This window comes from Myotis nattereri, assembly GCF_964212035.1.
Source record: "Myotis nattereri genome assembly, chromosome: 14".
Classification (NCBI taxonomy): Eukaryota; Metazoa; Chordata; class Mammalia; order Chiroptera; family Vespertilionidae; genus Myotis; species Myotis nattereri.
Genome location: NC_138089.1, coordinates 42,271,545 through 42,288,294, shown reverse-complemented (window position 1 = coordinate 42,288,294; position 16,750 = coordinate 42,271,545). Strand labels below are relative to the sequence as shown.

The following is a 16,750-nucleotide window of genomic DNA, read 5'->3' as shown; positions in this document are numbered from 1 at the left end:
GCAACCTGAATGGTATTCCTTTTGTATGGAAAATGCCCTACTTGTATTTTTAAATTGTTATTTTTTGCCTCCATCTGCCCAGCATGATAGTAGATTATTCTCCAATATTTATTCTTGAGAACCTGATGGGATTCTTGGAAATAAAACCCATGAGAATGTGGGGTCTCCCTCCTAAAATCAGGCCTCAAAACTCTAATTTTCTAACTAGTTTACACTCAGCTTCCAGTAAGTCATCCAGTGACCATTTTAACATTCCTATTAGTTTCTGGCTGCAAGGGCTTCTCCTTCAGGTAAACTGACCTTAGGTATGATTTTTGTGTTCGCCTGTCTCTCCAGATTTGGGGGTGGGGTGGGGGTGGTTTACCCTGTTCCATCTTATCTGAGATGAATTAAGAGAAGTCATTGAATATCAGTTTGCTGTTTTTTCTCTTTGTGAGGTTGGAAGTGGTGACTTGCAGTATTTTATTAGGCGCAGAAGTCAATCTTTTAAGTTCTCTCTTTCTAAGTAAATAGTGATTCTTGATGTACAGCTTTTGGGTATAATCACCCATCATTAATAATGGTTAAACACCCGTATCTCTTTTTAAATTTCCTCAATATTGTATCTTGAACAAGTCATCATTATAAACATTATAGAAAAGGGGATTCCAGTCAGTTTATTAATGCTGTCTGCCATTTTGCTATTACATCTTATGGCAATAACAAGAATTTCATCAGTTTTAGAGTTGATTTGAACTAGTCTGGAATTAAATACAGGCTTTATTATGTGAACGAAATTTATTGGGGTAGCCTTGCGACTCTTCAAAAAAAAAAAAAGATGTTACATATTTCCAACGCCATATACAGTCAACCTCCTGATAGACACTCTCTAGTTCTGTTACTCAGAGAGTGTCCTATGGAACAGCAATAGCAGCATCACCTGTGGATTTGATAGAAATGCAGGCTAAGGGCCTATGTCAGACCTACAGCATCAGTCTCCAGGGGTGTGGTCCGAGGCTTTGTTGTTTTCCATGTTCCAAGTAATTCTGATGCACACTCAAGTTTGATACCAGGAACCGTACATTTGAACAAGAGGTTCATGTGGCAGATGGTGCCCTACAAAATCAGATACCCCAGAAAAAGACATTAGTGATTGTAAATGTGAACCCCAAATTGAAAGTTACAAAGTCAGAAATCAGATTAAACAATCGTGCTTCGTTTCGCATAAATCATACATATGTACATGCTGTAGGTTTGTTTGGACACACTAGCAGTAAGAATTTACTTATTTGATGGTAAATTTATTTGGTTATTGGATATAAATGCACCCATATCTCTTTTTTAAATATACTTTCATTGATTTCAGAGGGGAAGGGAGAGGGAGAGAGAGATAGAAACATCAGTGATAAGAGAAAATCATTGATAGGCTGCCTCCTACATTTCCCACAGTGGGGATTGAGCCCACAACCCGGGGATGTGCCCTGACCAGGAATTGAACCTTGACCTCCTGGTCCATGGTCAAAACTCAACCACTGAGCCATATCAGTTGGGCAACCTATTCATATCGTGAATCCAGTTTTAGAGTTACCATGATGAAACCAGAGCTAGGGCTTGCCCTCTGCTTCAGGGGTCACATCTAAGTAAAAAGTCATGTCAGGGAGGAGTTGACCAGTCTCAGTATAACCTGCCTGTCATGCATGGGCAATTTAATTTATAGCTGATGAAAAAGAGGCCACAATGTCCAGTGATGCTTGTTGAAATTTGGGATCTTGGTCAGGAAGAATATAAACTTTCTGTGAGGGAAGAATTATTACCAAGATATTTAGCTATCTGCCACTGAAATTTTCTTTAAATTTGTAGCTGCAATTTATTTAGTAGGTATTTTTGGGTAGACTGTCCAAGTTTAGAACTGGGAATATGAGTTCTGTATATTTGGGAGACTTTTATAAAATTCCTCAAGAGAATATAAAAGCATAGTATCTTTTTTTTTATCTTATCATCTTTACTTATAGACCTTCTTTTACTAATTTTGATCTTATTAGTTTTCATCTAATCTAAAGAAAAATTAGCCCTAATGTTAAGTTGATCTTCTCTCTTTAAGAGATCTACACCTGCTTTATTGAGCTGCTTTTAATACTGCTCTGGGAAGAAATCTATTTACATAATATCTTATATTGCCTCTGGGCTTTTTTTTTTTTTTGTCTTTTGGGGCTAGAATCTAATGTGCACTCAAGTAGGTGACGTTAAAAAATTACTATAATGCATAAACTATTTTTCTTCTTATATAGCGTTAAGAGCTAAGAATACTGTGCTTTTTTTTTTCACTATGAGTGCATCTGAACTACATCATTAGAACATGTAATACTTTGTAAGCCTGCATTTAGCTTGTCAATTATTCATTATTGATCCCTCAGAATATAGTTTAATGGTGCTTATTCAATTTAATGGATTTTGCTGACCTTCAACCTGCCAGTATCAGGGTTGCTCTCTGAATGTAATATATATTCCCACGTCAGCAGGGCCACTTTTATGGGAAGTGAGGGTGCCACATGTGGAAGGGGGATTGGATTTGAAGGTTTGTGATAGCTTCTACTTTCCCAGGAATTTTCCTGGACATTATAGTTAAAACAATAGCTATAATAATAAAAAACATATCTTGATGACTCCGTGTTAGGATAAAATGCCCTCTCTAAAGAGGGTTTCCAGGCTCATCTGAATGTTATACTGTTTGACACTGTACCTCTGCCCTGTCAACATATACCAACCCATTGGCACTGGAATGGTGGTCTTTAAGTGAAACAGTAAAGTAATCTCTTTATGTTGGCTAATCTATGTGCTAATGAGGTGGCATAATGTTGTTTCTGGGTCCCTCCAAGCATTGTTATGCGGCACACGACTTCTGCAGGAGGGAAAACAGGCTCTTTAAATGTAAAATAATAGTAATAGGTTCCAACTAAAATAGAGATCAAACGAATCCCATCTTTTCCATAATTTTTGCCAGCTGATGCTGCATTTTTAATATTTCTTATTTTAGGCAACCTTTAGAATATGAGAGAGCCTAAAATTTTACTTCTGGAAAAAGGGCCTTATTCAGGAAGGCACAATTTTCCTCAAACATCCATGTAACAGATGGTTAACATGTCCACAATGAAATAAGAATGCAGTTAGAGAAAGTATTACTGTAATTGAGAATTCTATGTCCTGTTCAGGTAAAAGCATACTATCTTATACTAACTAACCTATTTAGATGCTGAGAAAATAGTCTTTACTTCCCATCTGATTTACATGTGTGAAATAATGTGCTTTTTCTCACCACGATACTGTCAAATGTGCATTTGGGATTAATGGCAGTATATTAAGAATTCACTTAAAGGGTAAAAAAAATAGGGTTGCCAAGCAATCCCTGAAAATGGCAGCATGTTTCATTTACAAGAAATGGTAATAAGAAAAGTAAAGAGGAAGGAGATGGAGAATGAGGAATAAGTATACCGTTAATACAGTGAAATAACAAAAATATACTGAAAGCCTTTATTTTGAAATATATTTGTATTGGTTTCAGAGAGGAAGGGAGAGGGAAAGAGAGAGATGGAAACATCAATGATGAGAGAGAATTATTGATCGGCTGCCTCCCGCATGCCCCACAATGGGGATTGAGCCCGCAACCCAGGCATGTGCCCTGACCAGTAAATCAAACTGTTTGTTATCTCCTGGTTCATAGGTTGACACCCAAACACTGAGCCATGCCAGCTGGGCTGAAAGCCTTTTTTTAAAAAATGTGGATAAAAAATTACTGTGTGCACTAAGGGATCCTCATCATTACTGTTCCATTACTAGTAGTGGTTTATTTGTACTCTATTGAATCCTGCATGCTTTAGAGCAGATGTATGCCAAATTGGCTTTTGTCCCTGTAATAATTGCTTAAGTCTTTACCATCCTTCATCTATTCAGTTACCACAAAAGTTCCCATACATCATACAATTCTCTCTAAGATATTTATATCACCTGTACTCATTTTGACATTGTTTTATATCACCTATATATATAAAAGCCTAATATGCAAAGGGTCCCTTTGGGAGTTCTACCGGGAGTTCAATCACTCACTATAACGTGCACTGACCACCAGGGGGTGGTGCAGAATGAAGGAAGGCCTAGCCAGCAGCCGGCAGCTGCTAGGGACCCTACCCATGCAAGAATTTTGTGCACTGGGCCTCTAGTACAATATAAAGACTTGAAAGACTTTCATCCTCGTGATTGCGCTGGGTGGTAGTTTTATCAGTCTGACCCAAAATTCTTTTTTATTGCAAACCACATTATCACATGATAACAAATTATGACACTGCTTCTTGTGTAGACATGGAACTTTTTAACCCTAAACATTGGTCTTCGGTAGGATATGCATCTTTATAAGCTAATTACATTTTGCAGTGGTCTTTTTTTGTTTTTATTTTCTTGACTAGCTATGTTATATAGTTTATAGAATACTTTTGAAACTAACCACTTGGAATTTCTACCAGTTATTTGAGGAATGTACTTATGTGTTTCCTATTTAATCATATCTTTAAACTAAGAAAGAAGAAATCTAATGTTTTTCTTCTTTTGTTTTCTGCCAGTAGCCTAGGAAAATTCCTGGGAAAGTAGACATTTTGTAGGTAAACCTTAAATGGATTCAATTCTAGTGAAAAGTGATCCTTGGCTTCCCTGGACTCCTAACTACTTATCCTCTACCTCTCTTAAGTCAACTTGTATTACAGTGATTGATGTGCATTGCATCTCTCTACTCAGACTCGGAGTTCCCTAGAATGAATCATGCTGTATTCTGTATTCCACAATAGTACCCAGTGTTGACCTTGAACATAATGGGCACTTAATTACTGTTAGGTGAATTAATAAGCATATGTGGCAGATCAGCTTCTTATAGCTGTATTGAACAATAATATACATACATCCACATAATGAATATTGAATTACATTCAGTGTAATAACTCCCCTTTCTGTGTAGTAGTTGGAACCATGAATTGCACCATCATGTCCCAACTTATAAGCACATTATAATAGTGGGTCTAATAGCAGTTTGAGAACTTTTGTCTCTGAACAGATGACCAGGAAGAAAAATTCCTTATTATGGATAATTGATGTCAATAAATTCCCTCTTAAGGTTCTAATAAAATGTTAATCAGGAGGTGAATTTTGAAGCCAGTGTTTGTAGTAGAAATGAGACCCTTGCTTGGAGTGGCTATGTTTTCACTTTCTACTACTATTTCCTCACTTATAAAAGTATAGGATGATCATGAATAGGGATCTACAAATTATGCTCCATGGGTGAAATCTTTCCCACTGCCTATTTTATAAGTAGTTATTAATACACAGCCATACCCATTTAGGCTACATAGATTGCCTAGAGCAGTGGTTCTCAACCTTCCTAATGCCGCGACCCTTTAATACAGTTCCTCATGTTGTGGTGACCCCCAATTTAATTGTTACAAATTGAACATAATTAAAGCATAGTGATTAACCACAAAAACAATATGTAATTATATATGTGTTTTCCGATGGTCTTAGGCGACCCCTGTGAAAGGGTCATTCGACCCCCAAAGGAGTCGCGACCCACAGGTTGAGAACCGCTGGCCTAGAGCATAAGTGTTGGAAAGTTGTATCATAGATTACATGGCCCAAAAGCTTAAAATACTTACTCTCTGGCTCTATAGAAAAATTTTAACAATTTCTACCATGAGAATAAAATGAAATAATGCATGCCAATTCTTAACACAGAGTCTAGCCCATGGAAAATCTTCAAGAATCATCATATATATTGCACATATGTATGTATTATTAGAAGTTTAGAAAATATTTATTACTTCATATTGCAGGCAAGTTTTGTGCTAGATTAAGTTTATTATTTAAGGCTATGTCCAATATAGTGGCCACTAGCCACATGTGACTATTTAAATTTAAATTAATTGAAGTTGAACAAAATGTAAAGCTCAATTTCTTCGGTGCACTAGCTACATTTTAAGTATTCAAAAGTCACATGTGGCTAGTGGCTACTGTATTAAATAGAACAAATATAGAAAATTTCCATCTTCTCAGAAAGTCCTACTGGACAGCTCAGATTTAAGGTCTCAAAACTGATTAAAAACTCTGTTGGGTGTTTGTGTTTTTGTTTTGTTTTGTTTTGTTTTCCCAGTAAACTATATTTCCTCTTGGCATTAAGTGAGAGATTGAAAGACATTAAAATATACTGATACAATAGCATGTCTTATTTTAAAATAAGCATTGAAATATATGTAGTTAGTAGAAAAATTATACATACCTAAAAATTAGACAAATAAAGGTAGTAATATAGTGAATGCAAATGTGTGATCAATATGCAGTTTGACAGAGAAAAGAGATTGATGTTTCATGATTACTGTCATCCTTATAGGAAGCGAGCAGTAGAGGACACTAGAATACAGACTCCTAACGCAGTGTTTCTCAAGCATGCAGATTGGTTCTTGTCTCTGGGTGAACACTGGGATTATGTAGAGATTTAGTGAGGCATAATTCCCACCCCCGGAGATGCTGACTTCTTTGGCATAGGGTACAGCCTGGTTCTCATGAATTTAAAAGGCTTCTCAGTGGATACTTATAGGCAGCAAAGTTTGGAAATACCTGGCCTCACCTTATGCCTAAAGATGGGATGCCCAGGTATCTACTTATATAAAAACCCTGGGTGGTGTTCATCACAACCACAACTGCCATGACCAAGCGGAAGGAAGTCAGTCCTGCAGGGGTTGTCTTGGCAATGGCTGCACCCTCCCCTGAGCTGTTTCCTGGAGCTGCTTCCTGTAAGGGCGGGGTTTGAGGCAGGAACCCGCCCAGGGAGCATGGAGGCATCTCTTTCTGAAGTGTGCCACGCCAGCACGGCCAGGGGTGGACCTAAGTGGGGGCGGCTGAAAGGCTAAGAAAAGACAGACAAGAGAATGAAAGCCAGGTCTCAGTGGGATGCTGCTTCTCTAAGAGACAGCAACCACGCCCACAACCATGCCTTTATTTTATAGCAGATGCTACGAGGCAAAGTAAGGGCATGACCAAGATGTTTACAACGTTCTCCTGGGTTTCAATCCTACTCAACTACATGCACCTGAACTCTATCAAGCCTACATCACTCAGGCACATGGGGCCACATGTTCAGACCATAGGTTCAAGCTTACAACTACAGCTGTTGGCTATTATTGTGCTGGGAGGGCCCTGCCCTCCAAGCTGGGACTTGCACATGGCAATGAGAGGACTGTGCCCTCTCATCAGTCCAAGGCTTGAACCTGTCCAAAACACTGTAGCAGCTCTCCACAATAAAGTTTTAATTCAGTTTCTTTGTTACTAATGTTGTGGCCCCACCCCATAACAAAGAAACAATTTCCAGAGGACGAGGCCCAGGAACCAGGATTTTAAAAAATTTCCCAGGTGATTCTAATGTGCAGCCAAGATTGAGAACCACTGCTATAAATAATATTAAACATATATCTAAACGTGCAATTCTTTGTCCGAAAAATGAGCATGTTCAAAAATTAAATGAAGAAAATTTGGATATACTCAATGGAGATTTTCACACACATTTGAGTGATGATTCCATTGATTCCACAGATGATGCTGAAAAGGAAAATTTTCTCACCGAATTTCTTAATAGTATTACTCCTTCTGGAATGCCGTGTCATAAATTAAAATTGAAAGTGGGTGCAATCATCATGCTATTGAGAAATATCAGTAGTAAATGGGGTCTTTGTAATGGTGCCAGATTTATTATCAAAAGATTATGACCTAACATTATCAAAGCTGAAGTATTAACAGGATCTGCAGAGGGAGAGGCTGTTCTGATTCCAAGAATTAATTTGTCCCCATCTGACACTGGCCTCCCATTTAAATTGATTCAACGACGGTTTCCTGTGATGCCAGCATTTGTGATGACTATTAATAAATCACAAGGACAAACTCTAGGCAAAGTAGGCATATTCCTACCTGAACCCGTGTTTGCACATGGTCAATTATATGTTGCTTTCTCTCGAGTTTGAAGAGCATGTGATGTTACAGTTAAACTTCTAAGTACTTCATCACAAGGGAAATTAGTCAAGCACTCTGAAAGTGTTTTCACTCTTAATGTGGTGTACAGGGAGGTATTAGAATAAGTTTAATCACTTTATCAGTCATTGTTTGCATCACTGTTGTTTTTATATCATGTTTTTGTTGTTTTCATATGTTTTTGTTGTTTTTATATCATGCCTCTGTTGTTATATCCTTTTGTTACTGTTTATTTATTAATAAATTTATATATTATTTTCATATATAGTTTACTAATTTCCTTTCATCTCTCACACTTCTATTATAGAGAAAGGGCAAATAGCAATATTAAAATATCTCTGCTAATTAATTCCTTTAAAAAAATAATTTATTGATTTTTTACAGAGAGCAAGGGAGAGGGAAAGAGAGTTAGAAACATCGATGAGAGAAAAACATCAATCAGCTGCCTCCTGCACACTCCCCACTGGGAATGTGCCCACAACCAAGGTACATGCCCTTGACCGGTATCGAACTTGGGGCCCTTGAGTCCGCAGGCCAATGCTCTATCCACTGAGCCAAACTGGTCAGGGCAATTAATTCCCTTTTAATGTGCATGAATTTCATGCACCAGGCTACCAGTTGGTTTATATTTAAATACTCAGATGATTCTAATAATTGATATAAACAATATGAAGATAAAAGCATGCTAACAAATCCTAAATATCTTTGCTATATTGGGGAAATATAAGTGTGAAAAGAGAACGAGCTACTGTGTATGCCAAATAAAAATAAGATATTCTAGAGAAGTGGCCCTCAGAGTGTGGGTACCAGGATTGGCAGTGTCAGCATCAGCTGGGGCACTTGTTAGAAATGCAAGTTCAAGACCTACTGAACCAGAAACTCTTTTATGAAGCCCTCCTTCCACTTGACCTTAGGCAAAACTCAAGTTTGAGAACCAATGTTATGAATACATAGTGACAAATTCATAAAACCTGGGCAACAATTATTTTAAATTCTAGATTTATAATGTCAAAATGAACCTATTTTCTCTATTTAGTTATTGTTTTAAATATGTATCCTACGTAATAAAAGCCTAATATGCTGTGTCCAGTAGTCCAGTCGTCCATTCAACCAATCAAAGCATAATATGCTAATGATATGCTAAGGCCGCTCAACCGCTTGCTACCACATGCACTGACCACCAGGGGGCAGACAGTTGACCAGTCAACCAGTCGCTATGACATGCACTATGACATGTGTCCATGGGTTATGTAGGCTAGCTTGCTGCTGGGGTCCGGCCCATTGGGACTGAGCAAGACAAGCTGGACAAGCCCTGGAGCCCTCCCGTGGTCCCTCCCCAGCTGGCCAACCTCCAGTGTCCCTGCCCGGCCCCAACTGTGCACCGGTGGGTTCTCTCAACCTGGCCTGCACCCTCTCACAATCTGGGACCCCTTGGGGGACGTCAGAGAGCCAGTTTCGGCCCAATCCTGTGCGAATTTGTGCACCAGGCCTCTAGTATATTTGTATATATGCATACTGATATTATAGACCAATACGTATTGAAGTATGCAAGCATATTTATAATTCTAAGTGATGATATCATTTAGTCTTATTTTTCAAACCAATGTTTAGTTACTTAAACCCCATGATGTAAATTCTGTGAGCGTCCTTTGCACTGTCACAGCTTCTGGTAACCCAAACAAGATAAATTATAGCTCTAAGCTGCAAATAAAATATTTATGTTTGCACTTAAAATCTCCTGTTTGTATTGAAGTGGTGAAGGGTACACATTTGAATAGAGTGACTAGATCAGTTATGCAGTACTGTACTTGAATTTTAGGTACCTTGGTTTTGAACAAGATACACTTAATGTGAAAGACATTCATTCTAAGTGAAAGCTCAGGTTCTTACACACACACACACAAAAAATTCCTCAAGCTGCAAGACCTCATAATTTAACACATTACCTAGCAGTGTTCACATTTCTACCAACCTTAGCAAGTTCTCTGTAAAGACATTCTGAAAGATTTTTAAAATTCTTTATTGTTTAAAATATTACATATGTCTCCTTTTTCCTCCATTGACCTTTCCCTGGCTGCCCCCACCCCCCAGCACATGCCCTCATCCCTCTACTGTATGTGTCCATGGGTTATGCCTATATGCATACATACAAGTCCTTTGGTTGATCTCTCACCCCCCCATTCCTTTGCCTTTCCTCTGAGGTTGGACGATCCATTTGATGGATCTATGTCTCTGGATCTATTTGTATTCATCAGTTTATGTTGTTCATTATATTCCACAAATGAGTGAGATCAGGTGATATTTATCTTTCTCTGATAGGCTTATTTCGCTTAGCATAATGCTCTCCGGGTCCATCCATGCTGTTCCAAATGGTAAGAGTTCCTTCTTTTTTACAGCAGCATAGTATTCCATTGTGTAGATGTATCACAGTTTTTTAATCCACTCATCTGCTGATGGGCACTTAGGCTGTTTCCAAATCTTAGCTATTGTAAGTTGTGCTGCTATGAACATAGGGGTGTATATCCTTTCTGATTGGTGTTTCTGGTTTCTTGGGATATAGTCCTAGAAGTGGGATCATTGGGTCAAATGGGAGTTCCATTTTTCGTTTTTTGAGGAAACTCCATACTGTTTTCCACTGTGGCTGCACCAATCTGCATTCCCACCAGCAGTGCACAAGGGTTCCTTTTTCTCCACATCCTCTCCAACACTTGTCATTTGTTGATTTGTTGATGATAGCCATTCTGACAGGTGTGAGATGGTACTTCATTGTCGTTTTGATTTGCATCTGATGATCAGTGACTTTGAGCATGTATTCATGTGACTCTTGGCCTTCCGTATGTCCTCTTTTGAAAAGTGTCTATTTAGGTCCTTTGCTCATTTTTTGATTGGGTTGTTTATCTTCCTTTTCTTAAGTTGTATGAGTTCCCTGTAAAATTTGGAGATTAAGGCCTTGTCAGATATAACATTGGCAAATATGTTCTCCCATGCAGTGGGCTTTCTTTTGCTATGCGGAAGTTTTTTATTTTGATATAATCCCATTTGTTTATTTTCTCCTTAGTTTCCATTGTCTTAGGAGCTGTATCGATATAGATATTGCTACGACATGTGTCTGATATTTTGTTGCCCATGGATTCTTCTAAGATTTTTATTGTTTCCCGTTTTACGGTTAAGTCCTTTATACATTTTGAGTTTATTTTTGTAAGGTGTAAGTTGGTGGTCTAGTTTCATTTTTTTTGCATGTATCTGTCCAATTTTCCCAACACCGTTTAATGAATAGACTGTCTTGACTCCATTGTATGCTCTTGCCTCCTTTGTCAAATATTTTTAAAATTTATTTGGCAATATTCAGGAAGGCATATTAACATATTGTCAAAGAAGATTTGCAGATTCTGCTTTAATGAACTGAAAACAATGTTGGTTATATCATACTCTGTATCGTTGGACATGTATAAAATGCCTTAATAATATACAGCCATGCATCACTTAATGATGAGTATATGTTCTGTGAAATGTGTGATGCGGAAATTTCATTGTTGTGTGAACATCATAGAGTGCACCTATACAAAGATGGATGGTGTAGCCTACTACTCACCTGGGCTATAAGGTGAAGTCAATTGCTCCTAAGCTACAAACCTGCACAGCATGTTACTGTACTGAATATTGTAGGTAACGATAACATGATATTAAGTATTAGTGTATCTAAACATAGAAAAGGTACAACAAAATACAATATAAAAATAGTACACCTGCATAGGGCACTTAACATGAATGGAGCTTGCAGGACTGGAAGTTGGTCTTGGTAAGTCAGTGAGTGAGCTGTGAGTGAATGTGCAAGCCTCACACTGACTGTCCATTACTGTAGACTTATGAACATTGTATACTTAGTCTACACTAAATTTATACAACAACATGAAATAAAATCAAGCACAAGAAAAAAAATGATATAATCAGGAGAGATAGTAACCATGAGATGCACCACGTAGCAGGCATAACAGGCAATTATTTTTTAATAAGTGAAAAGAATACATTCTAAAGTAGTGATAGAAAGTATAGTGTAGTAAACACACACACCAGTAACATAGTCATGTATTATCACTACCCAGGATTCTGTACTGTACATAACTGCATGCACTATACTTTCATATGATTGGCAGTGCAGTAGGTTTGCTTACACTAGTGTCACCAAAACCACATGACTAATGTATTGCGGTAGGACATAGTGTTATTTACGAGGTCACTAGGCAATAGGAATTTTTCAGCTCCATTGTAATCTTAGGGGACCAGCATCACTTATGTGGTCCTTCACTGACTAACATGTTATGTGGCGCATGACTGTATTCTTTAAGAAAAGTAAATGGCCTTGTTAAATTGCTTAACAAAGGTTTTTGTTCCTTCCACAGGAAATTCAAAAGAAAATTCAGTCATACCTATGTTTAATAAACCCCAAATTCTCCACTAACGTGGTATGAGTTTTTGAGGTTTCACTGTGTATTGATTCCACCTATTTATAAGTTTGTAGGGAAGATTCATGGTATTCTTAAGGGCTTTGGTAACTCACAGTGTGTAGCAAACGCTCTAATTGCTTGCACTGCTATCATAGGCTACTAGTTTAGAATGACTTAAGAAAAACAACTTTATTACACCAATGAAACTAGATATGGCAAGTGGTGGGCTCCCCCTAAAACACACACACACACACACACACACACACACACACACACACACATATCCTCTCTCCTCCACCTTCCTCAGAATATTTGCTGTAAAAGAGAAGAAAGGCTTTGTGCTGAAGGTAAGGTGGCTACTCTGGGCCATCATAATCACATGAACAATGTTTGACTATTTGGTCAGTAGCCCTATTAACTCTTTTTTTTAAAAAAATATATTTTATTGATGTTTTTACAGAGAGGAAGGGAGAGAGAGAGTTAGAAACATCGATGAGAGAGAAACATCGATCAGCTGCCTCCTGCACATCTCCTACTGGGGATGTGCCCGCAACCCAGGTACATGCCCTTGACCGGAACTGAACCTGGGACCCCTCAGTCCACAGGCCGATGCTCCATCCACTGAGCCAAACCGGTTTCGGCGCCCTATTAACTCTTAATGCTTCATTTCACACACCACTTGTATTTACTTGACCTACATTTCTGAGTTATTGGCATAATAAAGAATGCTATTTTATGAGGACATTTTTTGGCTCAGAATACTAAGCTTCTTAGCAAGAAGAGACAAGGACTAGAATTAAACAAGTTGATGAAAGGGGATAAATAATGGAATGGAAAGCATTATTGTTATTAAGACTAATTATAAAGTCTTAAAAATAATAATAAACCTGAATAGTCCTTTAGAAACTGTGTAATACTATTGTATTATTTTACTATAGTATTTATAACACTGTCATTTAATGAAATCATGATGTATCACAGACTGTGCTAAACATTTATTAGCCTCTTTGATCTTCAAAAATATAGATTTTTATCAATAATTTAGAAATAGGGAAACTGAGTCTCATAAAGATTAGGCCATGTCTCTAGTCACTCAGCTGAAATTAGAGCAAAGACTCAGAGAGGCAAGACAAACATCCCAAATGATAGTTGATGTAATTGATGCTCAGAGAATTTGTAAGTTCTCTAAATCTTCATCTAATACATTCCCTTTTAATCATAGATGGGTGATATGAAAAGAATGCTTACCTGGGTAATTAATGAGACTTCATGTTGAAGATTAAATAGCTTTAAATGATCTCTGTTATTGAACTTGGGTTTTTAGAGTGGTAACAACAGAAGTAGATGTGAATTAAACTATGAAATGAACCTATGAAATGAACTCGTGTGTGTGTGTGTGTGTGTGTGCATACGCACAGGCAAATCATATACACAACAGATGTGTTGTGAGGCATAATCCTTACCTGGATTTTCTTTATTTATTTTGAGGATCCAGTTTCTTTCCAATAGATGCATGGTCCAAGAACCAACAGCATGTGCATAACCTGGAAGTTTGTTGAAAATGTAGACTTTTTCCCAGACATAGTGAATCAGACTCTGCATTTTGAAAAACATCCCCAGGTGATTCATATGCACATTGATGTTTGAGAAACACTGTTAACTCACTATGTTCATATTCAATAGATGTCTGGGTCTGGTGGCCACTTCCTTATGTCTGCACAGATACATTAACTGCTCTTTGTTTCTCTGCTGGCAACATGAGTCCAGTCTTTAAAACTCGGCCTTTCTGCATTAATTGTACTGACACATATTGACTGTCTTTCTTTGCAAGTCCTTGTCCTTTTCTGAGTTAAATCCTGTTGGACAACTCTCTTCCAATATTCAGTAGATTCTTTATAGCTTCTTATTTTATCACCCACTATTAATTATCCCCCAAACTCTTGATTTGAATGCTATTTAGTTAAATACTGATGTGCTCTGGGAAACACTGGTTTATTTTACTTTTTTTGTTAATCCTCATTTGAGGATATTTTCCCATTGATTTTTAGAGAGAGTGGAAGGGAGGGGAAGAGACACAGAGAGAGAAACATCGATGGGAGAGAGACATATTGATTGGTTGCCTCTCACACATGCCCAGACCAAGGCCAGAGTTTGAGCCTGCAACGAAGATATGTGCCCTTGACTAGAATCAAATCGCCCTTAAGTCTACGGAATGATGCTCTATCCACTGAGCCAAACAGGCTAGGGCAGAAACATAGGTTTAAAGCCTATGATTTAATGACTATTCTGTGTATTAATAGTGAACCCCACTTTTATTTCCAATAGTCAAGAAGGTTGCTCAAAGAATGAAGACAAATGTTTAATATGAGCATTTTGACATTTATTAATTTATTCATCCATCCATGCACTCAAAATATAATGAGTACCTACAATAACCTAGAAAAGAAAAGATACATTACAAATTATAATCAAATACTGACATTTATTTTTAAAAAGCATGCCAACATTTTTGAACATTTAGTTTGACGAAATTGAAATTAATGGGGTAAATGATGAAATACAGAAAGAAAATAAATTAAACTATCAGTAAAGAGTTTTATTTTAAAAATACTTCTGTACCAATATCAGTAAGTTATTTTGCTTAGATATGAGCTCTAAAATATGGTTTTCCAACATGATTTTATGCTACCGGCCTCTGGGATTTTGAAAACAGGGGACTCTATGAATATTTATACATATATTTTCAAATATGTATACTCCTTTGCAAGCATATTATTTGCATATATTTTCACATATTTGTACACAAATTGAGGTAAAGTCAGGGAAGGAAAGGAAAGTGAGTTTTTTCAGATTAATCTAAGTAGAGAGGGATGTAGGATGACCTGGTCTACCTTCATTAGGCTCCAGAAATGCTGGAAACAACCAAGACCAGGTGTAATTGAACTAATAGTTCAGTGTGTCTTAGTTTATTAGAGCTATTGGCATGGCACTCTGAGATCTGCAGTGGCAGATTGAACAGGGCCCATGCAAACAGGGTGAGGACCTTTATACAGAGCCATTACTGCTTGCCTAGGCAGCTTTATCTGGGCTGCGGAATGATGGTCTGCAAAATTCTTCATTTCCTTCTACTTTAATTAACTGCCTTTAGCATAGTTTTTATGCTTGAGTCCCGTACACACAGCGTAATGAGGATTTGAAGAGAAGTCCTCACTCATTGTGCCACGTGATGTGGCAGTTATGTTCTCCTTCTCAAAGGATTGGCATATCTTTGATCAGGAATGATGAAGAGATTTTTGTCCATGTCAGTTGCTTATTTTCCATTCTTCTGAACCGAGTGTGATATAAAAATCTCAAATTCATCTACATTTCATGCTGATTCTTATCACTGGGATCGTGTTTTCAGAATCAAAGCTGTCAAACACATTGCATTTATCTTAGGCTTTTAACATGGACTTGCTAAGTAGTAAAGGTGTCCTGCCTCTTGTACACAGAATTCAGACATCAATATTGCTTCCATGGGAGTTCTATTCCTATTCTTAATTACTTGAATGCAGAACTATGAGATAAAACATCCAACAGCATTTTAACATTTAGAAAAAAAAGGATTTGATATCAATATAAAAAAGTGTTGACATTTCCTAATATAAATGAAGTGCTTGGGAATTTGTCCTAGCATTTATCTGCCTTTCTGTGTATATTTGAAATACTTTGTAATTAAAAAATATAAACTATACTTATAAAATAGTGAAGGGATTATTTAGGTCAGATGACCAGATTGATTGATGGTCTAGCTTTAGGGTTGGTTTGATATAACTGTGCAATGCTGTCTTCAAGGCATGGTATGGCTTTCCTGACTTGAGAGTAACTTCTTTTTCATATAACTCCTAGAATTTTTATTCCTGTCTCACTGGCCGTAATTATGTGTTCAATGTACCAAGGGAATACTATGTGCTACTTGGCATAGAGGAGGTTTTCTCAACCAACCACTGTGGCAAGAGGATGGGATTAACTTGATTGGTTTTCGACCAAGTGGATTCTATCCACAGATTCACACATTTAATCAAGTGTGAGAAGGAAAGGCTCCTGGGGAGACAACTATGGTGTTCACTATATTCTCCTCTTGTTTTGATGCTGATGCCATATCCACACATGACTTGGAAGGATTCTTCCACCATGTGCCATCGGGCTTTCCCAACTAGAGTTTGCAAAACATGGCTGCCTGGTCAAAGATTTCACTGTCAGGTTGTTTCCACTCTATTATATACTGGTCAAAC

At 37.5% G+C, this 16,750-nt stretch overlaps 1 protein-coding gene across 1 annotated transcript in view; it reads left to right on the top strand.

Moving 5' to 3' along the window:
- The window catches only part of ZNF385D (zinc finger protein 385D), a 696,979-nt gene that overhangs the window by 304,007 nt on the left and 376,222 nt on the right, over nt 1–16,750 (top strand). The window lies entirely within an intron of this gene.